The sequence below is a fragment of the Sturnira hondurensis genome, unplaced genomic scaffold (genome assembly GCF_014824575.4).
Source record: "Sturnira hondurensis isolate 20B ecotype Veracruz unplaced genomic scaffold, ASM1482457v3 Scaffold0006413, whole genome shotgun sequence".
NCBI classification, from domain to species: domain Eukaryota; kingdom Metazoa; phylum Chordata; class Mammalia; order Chiroptera; family Phyllostomidae; genus Sturnira; species Sturnira hondurensis.
This window is the reverse complement of record NW_028079044.1, coordinates 34,708,376-34,715,529: the sequence shown is the minus strand read 5'-3', so window position 1 is coordinate 34,715,529 and position 7,154 is coordinate 34,708,376. Positions and strand designations below refer to the sequence as shown.

The following is a 7,154-nucleotide window of genomic DNA, read 5'->3' as shown; positions in this document are numbered from 1 at the left end:
AAATAAAAGTATTTTTGTTTGTCATTCCCTCTATCCCCCACTGCTTCAGAAGTGATTATACTAATGTCATCCCAGCTTCTCAAGAACTGTACCACAGCTTCTTTCTATATCTTCTCTCTTTTTATTAATCTATGCTCACTCAGTAACACTGCCTAAGAGCTATATTCCTGAAAATCTCTATTAGCTGCAGTTTGAGTAAAAATTTTTATGAGTCTATTGCATGCTTCATATTGTGCTAAGCATAATGGGTTATGTTGCACTCCCTTAATCTGAAAATACCACAAGTGGGGAAAAGTGATCTAGAGCTCAATTCCTACAGAATTTTAAGAGATAGTAATATTAAACAATGGTATCTTAGTTTAAAAGTTATTTATTTAACATTGCTGTTCTTTCCTCACTGGCTAAGATTTTATTGTGTAGTACTTTATGTAATACTGATAACAATCTTATATATGAAGTATAGCTATACCCCAATTTTATATATGAGAATTGAGTTTAGAAATATAATTTGTCCAGGGTTACATAGGTATTAGGTTATAAAGCTGGCTTTTGAAATACACAGACTGAGCCTGGAGTTTTAAGTTTAACTACTATACACACTGACTGCCTCTAAGCTAGATAAATGTAATATAAGAGATAAGAAAAAGTCTAGAGCAGGCAAGATTATAACATCCTTGAATACTCTTAGATATTGTCTTCAACCTCCCAGGACACAGCACATAATCTAGTATAGTTACGATGCTATTTCTTATCCAAAAAAATGTAGGTGGTCAGTAAAGACTTTTAAAGTTAAAAAAAATTGTGCTTAAAAAATAATTTATGTACCAAGTAGTTTTAAAAATCAACATGGAAAATATAAGCCTCAAATTCTGAAAAGAAATAGGAACCAAAACTGTTAGTTGCGAATGTATTCACACATTTCAATATGACAACAGAATGTAGCTCTCGAATGACCTGGAAAGTGGCAAGCATTTAGGTGTCCAAGTTTCTCATCTTTTCTGTTTTTCTTTTTATTTTCTTTCAAGAATTGACAACATACCAAGGACCAGCTCTTGGACTTCAAAGAAATAGAATTAAGGAGGAAAGTCTTACCGGCATTGCTCATTAAGAATCTAGAATTTGAAACAAATACAAAGGAAAAAGATAGCTATGAAAAGAATAGAACGTATTTCTTCCTCTTAGGATTCAGAACACTGAAAAAGTGCTAAATGCACAAGAAGACGATGGACAATCTGCAAAATTATCCCCTACACTGAATCCATGAAAGAGTTGAAGTTGCAGGACAAACAAGTAGACTAACATCTAAGGGAAAACAAGTGCCACCGAAGAAAGGATGGGACCATGTGCTCTCTGAAATCAGATTGTAGGAGGAAGAGACACAAGACAGGGAGGTGAAGTTAGATAAAATGTCCAATGAACTAGCAGAGGCTGAGTGGAAGTGCATAACCCTGAGAATCACCAATACATAGCAAGTTCAAATGCAAGCACCGCATCATCGGTCTCCAGCAGGAACTTACCAGAAAATTTAGGATGAAATTAGAGATCAGAAAAACACCATTGTTGGTGAATTAGCTTGGGAGAAGCAAGCAGCACAGAAAAAGGAAAAGATAGAAATCCTCACTCAGACCCTTCCTTCTCTGCAAAGGAATGAAAGCCTTACGTTGCTGCAGGGAGGGTATAAAAGCCTGTGAACCCCCAGGATACAGGTAAAGACCAACTTAAGCTGAAGAAAGGGGAAAGAAAAACTTTCCACCGCCAGAGATGGGATAAAAACATGGGATCCTGATTTCACGGTCCTATTTCAATATTAGAGATCTCTTAACAGGGGATAAGAGGAAGCATCACTGAGAAAGCCCAGTTCCTGAGACACAGCAAAGCCAAGCCAACAACAAACAGGACAGAGAAGAAATACTACCCTCTTCCCCATGGAAACAGCCTAGCAAGCACAAGTAGCCTGCAAAGAGGAATTTCCAACTGAAGAAGAAACAAAAATATGGAGAGACATTCTCTGTGGAAAGGGCAAACAGATTAAGCTTAAAGATAGAGTAGGAACATTGAGAAAAGTTTTCCAGCAAACCTGCTCCATCCTAAGAAAAAAGGTAATTCAAGGGCAATTTAAAGAAGGTAGTTACAGTGATAACAAATCCAAACCCATCTCAAACCCTGACTCAGCTGACTCAATTACTAACCCCCCATTAATGGTTTAGCAGAGTGAGGCATGCCTATACGCATATTATTTACATTAGTCACTACTATCATAGACATGAGTCCAGAACTTGACAAAATTTTAAGAGAAACCAAAAAAAAAAATCAATTGGTTATTAAACAAACAAACATCAGGACTCAGGTGTTGGAGCTCCCAGGCAGTGAGTTTAAAATGTTAAAGACTCTAGTAGAAACACGAATAACACCCATGGACAGCAGAAAGATGGAAACCATTAAAAGAATGGAATGGAAATGGGAAAAATAAAAACAACTGCACCAGAAATGAAGAATGCCTTCCACAGATTCGATAGGAGACTTGACAGAGCCAAGAAAAGAATCCATGGAATTGGAATCAATACAAAGTATTCAAGCTGAAAACCAAAAGAAAAGAGTAAAAAAAAAATTTAAAGAGCAGACAAGAGATGCACACAATATCAAACACGGTAATATATGAGTGATTAGAAGCTCAGAATCAGAAAAGAAAGAAAACGGTGCTGGAAAAGTGTATAGATAATGGCCAAGAACATTCTAAAAGTTATAAAAGACTGCATATACAGGTCCAAGAAGCTCAAACGAGAAAAAATAAAGCCATAGTATGCTTCTAGTGTGTACCTATTAGAATGGCAACAAATGGAAACAACACAAACATAGCAATGTTAAGTGTCCGTGGGTGCACACAGGGATTTTGCAAACCTCAAACATTGCAGTGGGAATGGAAAGTAATGGAGCAGAAAGTAACATAGCAACATGTTTGGACGGTTTGTTATAAGAGTAAACCGACGCTTACCATATAATCCAGTAATCCTTACTTTATGAATTTACCCAATTGCAATTAACAATAAAAACAAACAATGACAACGACAGAAACTCTGCTTCCCCAAACCTATGTCGGCTTCGCAGCAACTACATTCATACCCACGTTCATACCTCTCCATACCTGGAAACAAACAAAATATCCCACAACTAGTAAAAAGATAAATACTATTCAACTATTAGGAACACACTTATAAGTCTCAGGCACATTATGCTAAGTGAAAGTGGTGAGACTCAAAAGATTACATACTACAGGGTTCCATGTAAATGACATTCCGGGAAAGAAAAATCTACACGGACAGAGAACTGATCAGACATTGTATATGAGAAGTGAATGCACATCTAATATATCCTAGGAACCCTGGACAAAATGCAAGTGAAAATATGGTAGTGACTTTGTTCCAGATTGACGAATCACAACTTTTAACACAATTTATATTTTCCTCAGGTGAAACATCTCTCCTGACTGCTTTAGAAGCAAATCCATTTAACACTCTGATATAGGAAGTCTCTGGCTTCATTGCTGGAGTCATAGTGAATAGGCTTAAGAGTAATCACTTTAACAGATGCAATGACTTTTCTGAAAACCAAAGTGTATGTGTGAGGAGGGTGTGCTGAGTGCTGGGGGCGGTGATTTATCTTTGTAACTGCACTTTCCTTTGCCTTAAAAATATTTTGCAAAATACTAGCACACACAGACTAATAAAAAGCATGCTCCGGGAATATTTAGGAGTTTGTGAAAGCGAGCACAACATTAAAATAGTGTCCATAAATAAAGCCCTGGGAAAATTCATAAATACCTAATATTGTGTAAATAACTTAGTAGCTTAGTCTTTTATTACATTTAGCATCAGGTCGAAAAAATCTCTTTTTCTGTAAATGAAAAATATCAATATTTTATAATGACTCGAATATATGTGTAAACCCTACCAGTCAAGGTTACAAGTTTATAGAATCTGAATTTATAGTCACTGTTCACTATACACATATTAATATAACTAAAATACAAAAGTGCATGAGAAACATTTATATGGAAATCCAGAAAAGGCAAACCTACAATGACAAAAACTAGACTCGTTGTCTGGGGCCGAGAGTGGTGTGGATAGGGAATGGAGAGTGAGTGAAAGCCTATGGGTTTCCATTTCAAAAGTGTAATAGTAGTGAACATACTAAAAACCACGGAATTGTACACTTTAAATGGGCAAACTTTTATGCTGTATAAATACCTTAATAAAGCTCTGTTTAAAAGTATATAAAGAAGAGTCGCTTCTCGGCCTTTTGGCTAAGATCAAGTGTAGTATCTGTTCTTATCAGTTTAAAAGTATATAAAGAAAATTTAGTTAAATCTTGTCTAGCTGGGTGATGGGACCCTGGTCCAGTTGCAACTACGGCTTAAGTCCTTTGCCACTGCTTCTCAAGAGAGATCCTCTCTGCCTTCCAGGTTATTTTCCCTGCAAGATATGAATTTGGCTTCATAGAAAAAGCTTCTAACAGAGACCATGACTGCCCATACCTTCCCTAGACCAGAGCTGGCCCTTTGAGAACATGAATCAGCACCTATTCTCATTTGCACTGGGCTCTGGGCAGTTTGCTCTTAACAGCTTGGCGGGCAGCTTCCAAAACTGCCAGTTCAAATGGATGCCGCACCAGGTGACAACTTGACTTCAGCCTGAGCTGGGCCCTCTCAGGTTCCCCACCTCAAATCAAGGGATATCATCCTAGCTGGCCACAGTGTCCTTAAAGGCCAGAAGGCCACTGCTGCATTCAAATTCCCTTTTCCACTTGTCCCTGGGTAGTCCTGGCTTTGGTCCCCATAATCCCTTTTGGGAGAGCCCACAGTGGTCCTAGGCTGGAAAGAGGGGCCAGAGAGAGACAGTTGGTGGTCACTTTGCCTGACTTCACCCTGCTTTCGTATAGACCGCTAACCTTGTCATCTAAATGTTCACAGTGGAAGGGTGTTGGATAATTGGGAATTTTTCCAAACAAATGGACATATTTCTTAAAAGGTGATCATTTTTGGAGGTACACAATAAATACAAAATGTTCATATTTTTCTACTAAACTTTTGCAAGGAAATCATAATACTTAAACTCTAAATTTGCATAAAAATTATTTTAAGCATATCAATGTAAAATGAAGAGTCAGTAATAAAATAAGAAAAGAGGTCTATACAATAATGTCACAGAGGGTCCAGAAAAGCTGTCATTGAACTAGAGGAGGATATAAGACTTTATAAATTTGGATAAAGGCAAAATATTAAAAATCTAGTATACTTATGAAATGTGTAAAGTGCATGAAATGGCAAAAATGTACTTTAGGAAACAATAAAGTTCTTACATTAGTGGACAAAAACATAGTCAAGCTTAAACAAATTAAATAATTATGAATTCCTGTATAAGGCCATCGAGAAATTTTAAAGTAAAAACTTTGGAAAATATTGCCAATATTTTAACAAAAATCATGGGACAGAAAAGGGATAGGAGATAAATTCAGTTTTTTCCTCTCTATCATTGAAGTATTTTTCCACTGAGAGACACTTCCTAAGAACCAATACATGACATTAGTGTTTCATTTAAAAATCAATATCCATATTGATTTAAAAAATTTCAGTGGTGTTTTGGTGTTAGTTAGGGCTAATTTCTCAGGGGTGCTATTATCTCAGGGGTGCTATTAAAGACAATAAATTATAAGAGGTATAATTGAAATATTGACATTTGGTGACAACAGTGTCTGATCTTTTAAATATTCAGTTTATGCCCAAATTTTCACATGGCCTTCATTCATATTTTTGTTCCAAGTAAAAAAAAAAAGTCTAATGATGTGAATAGCACAAATAATTCTTTAAAACTGCTAAGAAAGCTTATATAGTAGGAAATAACTTCATAGAAATTAGTTTTTTACTTTTAAAATACTATTGCTTTGTGTGTGTATATATGTGAAGAAAAAGAAATGATAGAAATTGATCCTTTGAATGATGTGTTGTTTAATGTGTGCCATATATAAAGTACATTATTATGTATTAGTTTCTGAAGATGACAAGGAAATAAAATACACTTTTTACTGTCCTAATGACTTATAGTGGGAGAGAATCACCTGTCTTCAAATAATACAAAAGTGACTAGAAGAGAAAGTAGAGGAGAAATAAAATGGTGAGTATGTAATAGCCAGATGTTATTTTGCTGTTTCCTTTTTTCATTGTTTCATTTGATACCAGTCATTCCTGTAGAAGTATCAGCTTATCATATTTAGAACCGTTAAGCAAGTTATTAATATTCCATGACATATCAGGGGGAAGTATATTTGAAGCTCTTAAAAATTATGCAGCTTTGGGTCAACATTAGAAGAGTTTACGCTTCTCATACTCATCTAAAATCTAAAGAAGGCTTATGTGCCTGAATGAAGATCATATTATTAAGTTCAGGAAGTGATTTCTCCTTAGTCACAGCAGTAGAATTAGATGAGAATGCATTAGGAAAGCATTCCCAGACCTCTCAGCCCCAACAGTAATCCAATCAGTGAACAGTATGCAAATGACCTAACAGGAACACAATCAGGGCTACAAGAGCAAGTAATTTCCATTTCTATTACTGCTTAATGAGATTGTGCTGTAATTTTACGGCAGTGGAAACCTCCAAAAAGAGCTTCTCTTCTCCTTTTGCTTTATTGTAACTACTTCCTCCAATTAGACTGAGTGAGAAATTATTGCCTTACCTGCTCCAAGGACTATGAAGTATTTCTCAAATAAGTTTTTTTTCCCCTTATGTGTGTTTTGAAGACTGCTAACATAAGAATTAAAAAGAAAAATGTGACCATAATAATCTTGATTGTATCCACTCTTACCAATGTGTTATTGCATGCTCTAGATTCTGTAAGACCTTCTTGATCTATATCCTATCATCCAGCCCATCAACTCTTTTTAAGATTAAGATCCCTCCTAGAGAAAGCTACTCCTTAGTCATTGAAATTCACTGTGTAGAAAAGTTGTTTTAGGTGGTTGTTGTTGTGACTAGTACAGTTAGGAAAATCACCAAACATTCAAAATGAAAGGTGACTTAGAAATCATCATCTAGCCTCTACACTTCTCCTTCATTCTACAACTGAGATGCAGAGAAGTTAGAATTATCTACCCCACAGCT

The 7,154-nt window shown here is 35.9% G+C and overlaps 1 pseudogene; it reads left to right on the top strand.

Moving 5' to 3' along the window:
* Positions 1–4,280: 4,280 nt before the first annotated feature.
* LOC118989044 (uncharacterized) lies at positions 4,281–4,431 on the top strand (annotated as a pseudogene).
* Positions 4,432–7,154: the final 2,723 nt, after the last annotated feature.